Genomic DNA, 13,678 nt, shown 5'->3' on the forward strand with positions numbered 1-13,678 from the left:
TATATCTATATCTATATCTATATCTATATCTATATCTATATCTATATCTATATCTATATCTATATCTATATCTATATCTATATCTATATATCTCCTGGTGTCACTAAAAGAAAAGCTGGGTCCTTATAGCCTTTTTCAGTCAGAGGCACAAAATGAAGGGAAAAGGGAGTGTTCTCTGCAGACTGCCAGCTGCCTCCTGAGCAGTATTTTTTTATTGAATAGGAATAAATAGAACAGGGCCCAGATGGGCTACTTATGATTGACAGGTGTCAGGATGTGTGTACAGCTTTGTCAGTCAAGCCGCTCCATGTCAATTGAACAGCTAAATGGTCTGGGTTCCACTTGCTTTCCCAATCTGAAAAGCTTACTAAAATCAAGGTAGAAGGTATAAATTCCAGTTTTTGCATTTTTTGCCACAGCCATTTTCTGTGTCATAGAAATTCAGTCAGATTCTTAGTAAATGCTCTGGTGTACACTTTAGGTTCATCTATGTGACAAGGACATTTGCATGAAGTGTATTCAGGAGCTGCATGGGTATCATTCAGCATTTTCATAGCCTCTGCAGGTGACTCAGGAAAAAGAAAAGCATTTTCAGATTGCACGTCTTTCCAAAATCTGCATAAATAAATACACCAATACAGCCCTCACTGCATATTTGTTATGATTGTCTCTTTGAGACTAGCAACTAAATTTTAACTTCAACATATAAAAACATAATTTCTGCAAGTGCTACTCAATCCTTGTTTGAAACTCTCTTTCTCTAGCTGTACTAACAAATGAACATGCTTTATTAGCTATGGGGTTTTTTGTTTTGCTTTGTTTTTTAAACTATCATTAATTTTTCCTCTCTTTTAGAAAATGCAGTTTTCCAGGTAGGTAACAGAAACAATGTTGCCATATGTACGTGATATATCACATTAGAAAGGGTGATCAGTGAATTGATGTAAGTATTTGTAAAGACTGCAAAGACACTATCTAACTTTGATACATGCATTAGGAGAGACTCACAAGTAATGACCCACAAATAGCCAATGGCTTTTCCTGTGTGCCACATTGAAAAGAATCAGGATTTTTTTCCACCCTAGATGTCTGTGTCATATTTTTTCACATGGCTTCTTTCTTAATTCCTTCCATGTAGCAAACAAAACACTGTAGTTGCTAACTTGAGTAGAAGTTGTTTTCTACAAAGGATGCATAGAGTTTCTCTCTGTAGTCTCAGAAGGTCTCTTGCTGTCCATTTTCTCTGTTTGTGTGAGGTTATGTGTGTTTTTGGTAGACTTTGCTTGTGCTCAGCAAGGTAAATAAAATGTTGGATTAAGAGCTTGTTTCTTCCTTCAAGTCCCAAAGCAAAAAACCAAGTAAACATTATTTTTCCTGTATGCAGCCCATTCACAGGAGCTCCCATGTGAAAACATGTGTGTATACTTAAGTTTAGAGAATAAGTGTTGTGACTCAGAGTCCTAAGGAATAAGAGGCTGTTGTTCCCACAGCAGGCAGCTGCTGCCTTACAGCTCAGGCAGGCTCTGTTGCCTCCATCAGCTCCCTGCCAGACACATACACAGATCATCTTCTGTCTCATGTCTTAGGTTTTGTTTTTCTCTAACAATTTGGTTTTTTGCTAGTTATGTGTTTATTCTATGACTAGGAGGAAAACATTGTTCCTTCACCGGGGTGACACACCTTACACAATTACCTGAGTATCTCATTTGAACCTCAGTGTCTTCTCCCTTCAATTCTTTGTGGATGCTATTTCCTTTGCAAAGGGAGAGAAGGATTCAGTGAACAGGGACGTGATTGAAATCTTTCGCTTGATAGCTCAAATCAGTATTTATAGTATCTTTGGCTAAATTTGGGTGGCATTTGCCTCTAGTATTTCTTGATCGCTTTCTGATTCTGGTGTTTCTTGACATGCCATCATTCTCCAAAGCATTTTAGTTTTAGCATTTTGTCCATTACAGGAACAGAGACAAGCCCAATGGTCATAAATCTCATATGCAAAACTCATTCAGTTATTGACAAGTCATGTATAAATCTTAAAAACTGTTCCTAATTGTAGTGCCGTTCAAGAAAACTGTAATCCAAATGCCTTCCTCCTCAAAAAGCCCCACCATAAAGTGATAACCAGCAGAGACCTCTTTGTTCTTTATAACTATCACTTAGCTTCAAGTTGACAGGGTCTAATAATAAAGACAGGTTAGCAACATTTTCCTTATGGAGAGCCCTTTTGCAATAACAAAAGAATAATTAGGTCATCTCATCCTCTGTATTAAATTTCAGAAATTCATGCAAGTTTTCACGAAGATTGGGTAAGAAGCATGCTAGATGTGTTTGAACCATAAGAAAAATAATGTTAAACCAAGGTCTTATCTGCCCTTTGGTGACGTGTTATGCTTCCAAAACCTCAATTTGCTATGCAGCATTTGCAAAGTATAATTTCACCTTTTTTCTTACATAAAAGAATAGAAATATTCAGAAATAGATAGATAGAATAGATAGAAATAAATAGAATAGATAGAAATATTCAGAAATTTCACAACTATTTTATTTCATTAAAAGTGTTTTATTTAAATGTAGACATTTTATACCACAATTTAACTGTTGCTTATTAGGTCTATATTTTAACCAGGAATCAAGTAAAAAGAAGGGTTTTTTTTTTTGAAAGTGCAACCCAAATCCATACACATGATGAATTAATGTTTATGTGTATTTGCATACAATCCTGTGGTGCCTCACTAAACAAATAAATTAGATGTTTTCATGTTCTCCAACTCCCTTAGTGATTTTATTTCTACTTTCTTCTATTTCACCAAGACCAAACATTTTGCATGAGTTATTTGACCATCCATGGTACAGCCTCATTGGTGATCTAGTGATAGGTGAGCAAACTCAGAGAAAAAGAAATGCTGTTGAATTCAGAGTAATGCTTCCATATTAAAAGCAACTACCTAAATATCTGAATTTCCCATGGGATGAAAATTTTGGTGTTTCTTCTGCTCCTACAAAAATGCACAAGTTTGAAGCTCACTTAGGAGAAAAACTATTCCAGGCAAATTTTATTAAAAATATAAGCTATCTTTTCTGAAACTATGTAATTTCCTTATCTCCACAGGATTTTAGTTACATTTGAAAGTGAAACCACTTTTGTAAGCATCAAATGTATTGTTAGAGGCCTAGAAGAAAATAGCCAGTTTTGAAGGTCTTGCTGATTACACTTTGTGATGTTCCAATATCATCTAAAGCCATGAAGCCTTCTGTAATGATGAGCCCCTTTGTTGCTCTGAAGATGATGAAGTTTGTTTCTGAGAAATGCAGTGTGTGGAACTGTTCTAAGCTACCACAGATCAGACAGCTGGGACAATTGGCTGTGTGAGTCCTGTCCTAGGATCTCCCAAAAGCCTTCAGCTCAATCCTTATTCCTAAATGCATTCTAGGATGAACTGAATATCACATAGCTGAAATGAGGATGGCAGCAGCACAGCCTGATAAGTCTTACCTGTGCATCCAGTAGTATCCCAGAAGACTTGTCAATAGATGCTGTATAGTTTTGATTTTGTCCTAGTTCAGCAAAATATAAAGAACATGTACAGGCTGAAAAGGATGCTGAAGATTAGGGAGGTATTCGAAAAAAAATTGCAGAAACAGGCCTTGTAATGTTTTCTCCAGTCAAAGCCATGTTTAACGGTGAGAAAGAGCTTTGCAGTAAACAAGTAAATGCAGTTATCAGTATGTAAGGCAAGTTTTATCATTAAGCTGGCAGTGATGATTAACAAACCAAAAGGTTTTATGGCTCATTAATCCTGGATAGAAAAGTTCTTTATGCAAATAACAACCCTTTAATCTTTTGCCCAAAACAAACTTCCTCTGAGATGATAAAATACCTTAAATTAACTCAGCTATTACTTGTTGACCCTGTGTATTAGTGGGGGTCTGGAGCAAAAATAGCAAACATTGTGCTTTTGAGAAGACCAACAGCCAAATTTATGTGCAAGTTAACTTTCCTGAGACTCCCAATGTTTTGCAGACCTGGGATGCAGGTATGTGCTGTAGAACTTCTGGCTGTGCAGTTCCACAAAAGCTGAATGTCACAGTTTTGTCATTGTCTGTAATACTGATGGTACTAGGAAAATGTAGTTCAGGTAGGTGAATCATAAATTTCCAAAATGAGCTATAAAATATTTGAAAAAATAGCCTTTTTTTCTCATATTCTTAGAAATATAATTAGGTTATATTTCCTAATATTTTATTCATAGATATTTAACATTTATCTGGTGCTGGCATGTCACTAATTAAATGCTTATCTAAGAGAGAAACATTATTAATATTTCTCCCCTGTAATCAGAAACTTTCTACAAGGCAGTTTGATACAGTTTTTAGAGAGCCATGCCAAATCAGTTCACAAAAAGTCTCACCTTCCAGTAACATGATGGTTTATTTTCCTCTTCTGCAAGCAAAGGTGACTGCAAATACTTTTTGTGCCATGTTCAAGGACAAAAAACTCAAGTTGTTCTTTAAAGATGTCATCCTGCAGTGGGATATGAGACCACCTAGCATACAGCAGGACAGGTAATAATCACTCCTGCATCAGCCACTAGGCAAACTGGAACAGAGTCGTGAACAAGAAGACCTAGCCAAACTTCCTTCTTTCTTCCATTTTCTTGCAGACCTTTCTTTTACTTTTGATGTCAGGTAAAAAAAGTGGGAAGTCAGTTAATTGTGTTTTGTCCCTGGTTACTCTCAATTTAACCAGCACACTAAAATACATATGTCCCCACCCCTGTCCTATTCAGAGATGCAAAGAAATATCTTGTGGTCTTTTTCAAGCAGGAGTCTCTTTGACCTCCTCTGAAGTTATTTTGTAACATATTACATAAGTCCTAAATTAGTCTAATGAGGTGGAAACAAATAGCATTATAACTAGCATTATAACATATGTGATTTACCCCACAGTAGCTGCAAACTTCCATCTGGGACAGGCAAAAAAAAAAAGACTTTGACTGAATAGAAGAGCAAGTGCTCATTATATTTGAACTAGAAACCTATTTTAGGAAGATGTGTCATTAGGGAACAATGGCAATACATCAGACAGATCATTCCAAACCAGGACAAGATACAAAGATTGCACTGGATACCGCTAAGCAGTTGCTTTCTTCAGGCAGCCCAGAAGCATAGGACTGCAGTGAATGGGCATTGAGACTGCAGCATGTTGCCCTAACACTTTCTTGCCATCTAGCGTGTTCCTGGCAGGGTGAGCAGCATGAGTGGTGTGAAAATGGAAATTTTATGAGGAGTTATGTTAGACCAGTACCAAGTGTAGCACAGAAATAAAGCCCTTGCTTTAAAGTCTCTTCCAACCTAAACTATTCTATAAATCTATTAGAGGGCTGGAGCACCTCTCCTGTGAAGACAGGCTGAGAGAGTTAGGTTTGTTCAGTCTGGAGAAGTCTCTGGGGAGGCCTAATTGCAGCCTTTCAGTACTTAAAGGGGGTTTATAAGAAAGATGGGGCCAAACTTTTTAGTAGGACCCATTGCAATAGGACAAGGGGTAATGATTTCAAATGAAAAGAGGGTAGATTTACATTAGATATAAGCAAGAAGTTTTTTTACAATGAAGATGGTGAAACACTGGCACGGGTTGCTTAGAGAAGTGGTAGATGCCCTATCTCTGGAAACATTCAAGGTGAGGTTGGACAGGGCTCTGAGCAACCTGATCTAGTGAAAAATGTGCCTATACATTGCAGGAGGTTGGACCAGATGACCTTTAGAGGTCCCTTCCAATTCAAATTTTTCTATCATTCTGTGATTCTACGTTAAGGACACACAAGTACCAGCTGTAGAATTTCTGTCTTTGCAACAAGAGTCATCAACCAGAATCCAGAGATACACAAGGGAGCTAAATACTTCAGAGTCACTGAAATTTGAATTTGGACTACACTGATAATCCAGACCCTTTAGTAACCAGAAGTTCAAATGCCTCATTGGGAGCCTACAGGTAAAGCCAAGGATAGAAGACAGCAAACCACCCAACATGCAGAGGAATCAAGGATTGATCTTTATTTGTTCACAGTCAAGTGCTTTTGCAGAGGCAATGCAGGAGCACTGCAAGTCCAGCATGAGGTGAAGCTGAACAAATGTGCACCTCATACATGTCCCCAGAGCAGACACTAAACTGATGCCTTAAAATGTACGAGAGTAGCACAGCTGTACAGTCATGAAGCAGCAGCTCATGCTTCTCATGTACACTAAGAGCAAACCAGTACTCTGGAAGCAGGAGAAGATGTCTCATCATTCCATGATCCATGGCAGATGTGTTTCAGCCCATGTGGAGACAAAAATGTTGTTTGAGAAGAAAGCTACATCTTTCAACACAGCAGGAGATAAAATAAGATGTTAACAGGCTCCTTACCTTAGCTACTCAGCAACTAGAAAGGATTAGATCTTCTGTGAAAATCTTCCTGATAACAGCACCTGCTGAGATTTTGAAATTCCTGTCTTTTAGCTTATTAAAATGCAGATGCAGCCTGTTTCTGCTTCCTGAATTACAGCTGCAGTACAAAGGGGCCAATCTCACAGCCTTTAACCATGCACATAATCCTTTTGCTGAAACTGAGTTTGAATAACAACTTCACAACCAGTTCAAGGGGGCTAAAATTTAACCTGAAATGATTGCCAGGATAGACACAGAGAGCCCTTGAAGCTTCTTTGCCTGATAGACAGAAATGAAGGAGTGTCCACAAATGAGTAGAAAATTGTGGAGGAGGAACATAGTTGCAGAATTTCAGCTAGAACTGTCCTTTGTAATTGACCATAAAGCTTGCTCCACAAGTGATCTGAGAGTCTCACAGCAGTAGAATATATGGGTGCCTGATCACTACTTCAGCTTGTCTGAAGACAACTTTTCAGCTTATGTTATTCAGGAATTTGGACTACATGATCACAGCTGTCTCTCTGGTCTTAAAAACCTAGGAAATCTGCTTCAACTAGAAAGTTAATATTCTTCTGGTTGTTTTTTGATTATACGTGTGATTATATGGTTTGTATCACATGAAGTGGGAATTTTTTCTATTGTGAGCATCGCTGCATATGAACAGTCTGATACAGGAGCCACATGAATGGTATTATAGCATCTTCATCCTTGGATACTGAATAATTGACAGGAGAAGATCCTTAGCAACCTGATGCAACCACAGATCCTGCAGTTGATCTCACTACAAGCAATACCTCCAGAGCTCCCTCCCAGTCTAAGTTATTCAGGATTTTATATTTCTCTAGTCTAGAGTATTAGGACTTTTGATTTTGGATTATTTAGGAAGATACATAGTCTGTTAAAAGCAAACATAATTGTTTCCTGGAACCAGGTTGTCTAGTGTTGGCTTGTGTATCTGTATTACTGGACTTGCCTCACATTCTGGAAGGAGAGTACCTTTAAAAAAACAGGTGAACTATTGAAGAATAAGAAAGGAAAAATTGAAATTCAATTCCAGGAGAAGGCTAGAGTGTACAATATTGCTAAGCAAACAAAATAACTAGAGCATTCAAGAATTTGCCTAGTAATTCTTCTGTACACAGAAAAGTTTTTTACTTGTTATTCTGACAGAAGGGCTTTCACTTCCATTTGTATAAACTTCTGATCCTGAGTAAAGCCATTTTTATTATGCAGGGTGAACACTCTCCCACACCCCTTTCCCCAAAGGAAAAACACACCTGAACCTTATTTTGTTGTTTGAAATTTTAAAGATCTTAATTCTTAGAGTCTTTGGTCCTCTCTCATGAGGCAAAGACTCACTACCATGAGTAGAACCTGTCGAACTGTCAGTGCTTGCTCTCAACTGTGTATGAATTTCATCTCAATCAAGGGGATCAGTGCAAATTCCATGTATTCCATGTGACTAAGTGTGCTTGGAATACACACTGCAGAAATACTAAAGCAAACCAGTAAATTTCTAAAGCAGACAATCTTACAGGAATGCTGAGTGAAAGCTGGAATGTCCGGTTAGGAGATATACATATGTAGTAAAACTCACATAGTTACCCAAGAATACTACAAAGTAATCATATTAATGAACTATATCTTACTAATCAGGGAAAGTAAGATTTTTCTGGACATGAATTTTGGTAGTGATCCTGTTAAATTCAATTGAGGTTGTGCCCATTGTTTTAATGGTTATATCTATGAGCTACCAAATGTACTCAAAAGCTAGACTTGCTAATAATTTCAATAACTGCTTTGTAATTTAAATGTCAATTCAAAATGATTAATTCTCATGTTTTACTGCCTACATACACTGATTTAATCTGGATGCATTCCAGACCCCAAGCACATACTCTTAATTTATTCAATCTGCTTTTTAATTTCACCTGATATTTTGCCAGTCATGGCAAGTTTCTGAAAAATTACAAGTCAGCATTCTTCTTCTGTATTATAATACAAAAAAATTAACCCAAGTCAAATAGGAACACTTGTACTTTGGAATATGCATTGCTCTGGGCTATATATCACTCGCACACAAAATTAAGAGCCTGATGGCTGAATGGAGTGGCAGTTTCCTCCAGAAAACACATGAGAAACAAATTTTCTTCTGCGGATTTTGAAATTACTGTCTCTCTGTAAGGGATAATGTGGTCCCTCTACAAGCAGTTTCTTCTGGTCATTTTGGGCACCGCGGGGGACAGAGTGAAAGTACTATCCAGACTTTCTCAAGTTCTTGGTGCTAGAGAAACACTGTGCTACTTGGACAAGTTCTTCCACAGTGTGGCTAAAATTTGCAAGAATTTTCATGCCCAATCTCGCATATTTCAGTGTGCTTGATTTCCCTGTGAATTCTCTCTCTGAACACTACAGAAGTGATCAAAATCTAGGTGAACGGGCCAGGGATATTACTGCTTTGTTTTCACTTTGATGTTGATGGCATCACCTGGTGAAAATCCTTATTCCATCTCTGAGCTAGCTGGCTGTGACCTGCTTCTGTACCTTACCCTCCCAGGGAAGCTGCCACCTTCTTGTTGTAGGTGAACAGCTCTAAAGTGTGCTCATCCATACACTGAGCTGTGATTGTTTAAAGTTATTAACTTATTGTTATGGAAACAAAAAGTGTACTCTGACAATAAACCCTATGAATTTCATCTTGATCCTTCTTTTGAAAGGAATCCTAAGTCTCAGGGGGAAATCACATTCTGATCCCATACCCAAATTCTTCAGGTTTTTGTGTTAATCATGAACTGCCTCCAGCCTACCTCTTAGTTGCTCATGAATTGCTGTCAATGCTTTATGAATGTATTGTGAGTCTGTTTGTACTGTGAGGCAGGACGGATTTCAAGAGTGATCTGAAAGAGTGAAATGGGCATTATTGCCCCTCATTAAGCTAAGCAGTGTTGTATGTTACACTACAGTTTCCAGACTCACATTTTTCTGGGTTACAACACATAAATGCTGGTTTCCCTCTGCTGCAGATCTCGAGTGTAACGGATTAGAAAATCTGAGGCTAGAAAGCCAGAAGATTCTTTTTCTATAGAAATTTCAGACTGGGTTAGGACAAGAACTGAGTGTGAGAGATAGGAAGGACAGAAAACTGTCCCCCCCTTTTTTTTTTTCAATGAGGATTAAGTGGAAATTCATAATGGCATAAGGAACAACCTATGGAAATCTAGTCTGGGTTTAGAAGAGCTCAGGATTTTCTTTTTCTTTCTGTAGATATTTCCTAGGGGAAACTAAGGAGAGGTTAACTATTTTAAGTACGTATTTTCAGGAGACACAGTGAAGATGTGAGGAACTGTCAGCCCAGGGATATGTGAATTCATGTACACTTGCATACATACATGGATACATATATAGTGGGGTTGAGATAACTGACTTCATGAGGTTATCAAATTTTTCTTTCACTGTGTTGTAATTCACTATTTTTTGGGGTCTTTATCCATTGTGCCAATTTCTAGCACTGAATGAAGGACTGTTAAACAGTCTGTGCCTCGCATCCGGCAGGACTGTCTGAGCTATAAAAAACCCAACTTGAGTAGCAAGGATTTTACCATTATCACTTTGCCTTTCCCCCTTCACAATGTGTACCAGATGTTTGCTTTTTCATGAGCAATCATTAGAATCATTCGATGAAACAGTAGAAAAAGACTGAGGCCATTGAAAGTGCACAGCTAAAAAACTCCACCATAGTCATCACTCATTCCCTATAGGGGAAGGATGGGAGAAACATGTTTCAGGGAAAAAGACTCATGTATCTGGGAAGATAATTCATTTTGAGTTAATCCAGGCATAGTGGAGAAATATCTCTGTTGGTGATTTTTCTGCATAGACTCCATTCTTGATTTGTGAATACCCAGCACCAGGGAATGGGAAAGTGTCTCATATTGACTCATGCATTCCTTCATGGGTTATTCACAACTAAGTAGTGCTATCTAATTCTGGCTAACAAAAATGCCTTATGTAAAATTAATAGAAGCAAAACCCAGAAGAATCTTTCTGCATTAAGAAGCTGTCCCTCAAACGCAGTCATCTAATAAAGCTTAAAAAGGAATGTTCCTGACTACTCAGGGTGCCTGCTATGGGAAAGTGCTGGGCACCCATAGGTATGAACTACTAACCTTTCATTCTTTATCACTGAGGACAGATGAAACAATACTCAAAGGAGTGAGATTCAGAACACTTTTTTCCACTGTCTGTATACGATGTATGAACTACTGAGACCTTACCAGGTCTACAATGTTTGCTTCTTTTTACTTTTATGTGATTCACATAAGGAACATTAAAGCACCTGAAATCCCAGTGAGGTTTTCATTGTATTAATAATATAGATATTCAGTGCACCTCTGAGAAAAGCTGAGGAAAAACAGTGAAGGTGAATCAGACTTTATTCAACACTAAAACTGGCATATTTCTAGGTCAAAGGGAATTTATTTCAAAAGCACAGACCTTGTGCAGGAATCATCTTGGCAGCACCTCTCACTTTTGAAAATGAACTCAAACTAAAACAAGATATCTACTCCCTAAACAGGGAGTCCACTGATTATAAAGGGACCTTAATGAGCTGAATCTCTGTGACTGATATTAGACTTCAAGGCTACTTCCATGACCAGTTAAGACTTGTTTACAAAGAAGAGGATCGCAAACCCAGAGGTGGAAAATCTCTCTTAGACAATCCTGAAGACAGGGATCAGACCTCCTTCTGGAATATGTGAGCCCTTGTTTGCTGTCAAAGTGTGTATCAGGTAGAGAAAGGACACAAACTTAGGTCCTTCACAGCCTGAAGAGGTGCTCTCAGCATTAGTCTTTTGTAGTATTGTAAACAAAACTCCTATTCCATCCCTGGCCTTCTACACTGCTTTTACTAAAATGTTTTAGTAAAGGAAAATGAATACAACACACAACACTCTTTTTCTCTTTGATTTCACTTAAAACTCTAGTAAGGTTTGGTTCTGAGTTAACATGTATGCACACAAACATACAGAGATTATTTTTTTCATTCTGCAGTTGGGACGAAAAAGAGTGGTTAAGACAGCTACTGTACAGGCAATTTCTGTAGCTGGTCAAGCTGTGGTTTCTGCAAAGCATGTGGACTAATTGCAGCAGCTAAAGGCCTTGAATGGGTAACTCTTGAGGAAAATGCTACAGGAACCAGTCATGAAGTTTTTACCAGGTTGAACCTGAGTGAAGCTTGGACCTGAGAGGGTTTATCCTGGTCTCCATGGCCTTATGATACCAATAAACTAGATAAATTACGTGGACAGGAATGGTATTCAGAGATGAGTTAATCCACTAATTACTGGAAAAAAATAGACTTATCAACCTTTTCACTCATCACCTGAGTAATCTATTCTTACTAGACAACGTCTGAAGAAAGCAACAACCCATTTGCTGAGCTCCAATGGACAAACTCAGAACTGCTTCAAGAATCAGAGAACTCAGAACTTCGACTCCAAGAAAGAGTTGAATTCCCTATGAAAGTCTATTACATCCTGATGTCCATGAATGAAAATAACAGCATGAATGAATAGTAAAAGTAACTCATCTTTCCTGGCAGCACAGTCACACAACAATACATCTTAGAGATCTCACCTACAACAGGAAAACTACCTGTCATTTGTTGCTATCAGCACAAAGAGCACTACAGGTAATTATACTTAATGGTGCCAGATGAAGAGGCACAGGGAAGGTGAACCCATATTCATTACTGCTTCGAAACTGCTTTTAGACCCATTTAAAAGCACAGCTCTGATAGCAACTTCCAAAATGATCTAAAACTCAGTCAGTTCTGATTTAAACTTCCATGATAGTGTTCTGCACCATAAGTCCTGTAATTGTTGTCTCTAGAGGGTAATTTTCCAAGGCTGCAGGACAGGAGCTGTGCAAACAATTGATTTTTTTTTCCAGCTCTTCAGCTAAACTGAAAAACTGAGATTGAAATGAGTTGCAATCTTTGTCAAATGGCAACTTTTCTTCTGCCCCCCATTTAAACAATAGACAAAATAACTGCATAGTAAAAACCATTTCAGGATTCAAATCTTGCAATATTTTCCTTTATTTTTGGGACTTTAATTTGTTTAAAAGCCCATAAGATTAAATTTTGAATGTTTTTATCTGTCTCTTTTTCTCCTGGGAGTGAAATTACTTGCTGTATTTTACTCCCATGTGCAAGTAACTATACTCCCTCTTAGTCCTTTGTCCTAGCTGCATTTTCAGTGTAGAGAAATGCTCCCCTCCTCTTCCTATACCAAGTTGTCTGTCCTCTTCAGGGTGACCAGAAGTCCATCACACAGGGCTGTGGTAATGAATCTAAACAAAATCTCCTTGTTTTGTCCCCTAAGCATGTATTTCCTAAAAACCACTTGGGAGAGGGAGGATAAAAGGAGAAGATGCAAAAAATGAGCTCGAGAGTCAAAGACACATCCTCATCGAGGTACAGTCAATGTTCTAACTTTATTCCAAAAATGCACACATTATCAAGGGTCCTACAGGGTTCACACGCTCTATTCTGACTTTCTATTGGTTACATTTACTTTCACACACTATATCTATAACTTTATTGGCTCTACTAGCCAAGGCACATTTCCAGGCCCTCCCATCTTCTGGTTTCTCACACTCTGGATAACAACCTCCTTCCCTGTTTTCCTCTATGCAGCTTTCTGATATCTGCTGCTCAAGGACACAGATCTGCTGCTGGAGAACACAGGTCCCTGCCATCCAGCACACAGGCCGGATTGTGCAAGCAGACCTGAAGCAGTATATGTCCTGCATCATCTAAGATTCTTTCAACAGGAGGATGCCGTTCAGCCATAGCTGCCAAGAGCTTATGGCCTATACACTTACAACATGATGTCTTCATAGCAGCCTTCACCTAAAGAAGGGAAACTCTTGGGTATAGCTAGCTGAGAAAAATATTTACAGGTGAGTTAGATCTGGCAGACCTAGTCCCTGTGTTACCTTAGCAAACAGGCTGAAGCAATGCCTGGGTGAGTCCCTCATCAGAGATCACTCCTGGAGACTGGATGAGGCACCAGAAGACTGGAAAAGGACATATGTGGGACCTATCTTGAAAAAGAAGGACAAAGAGACTGAAGAATCAAAAAGCCCAAAACAGTTAGCCTAATTCAATTATTGGAAAAAACTCCGTAACAAAACAAGCAAAAAGTAAAACTGTAAGCCTCTAAGCAGAGACTGGGTAACTGTCAATGT

This window comes from Corapipo altera, unplaced genomic scaffold, assembly GCF_003945725.1.
Source record: "Corapipo altera isolate COAL_440 unplaced genomic scaffold, ASM394572v1 0, whole genome shotgun sequence".
Lineage (NCBI taxonomy): Eukaryota > Metazoa > Chordata > Aves > Passeriformes > Pipridae > Corapipo > Corapipo altera.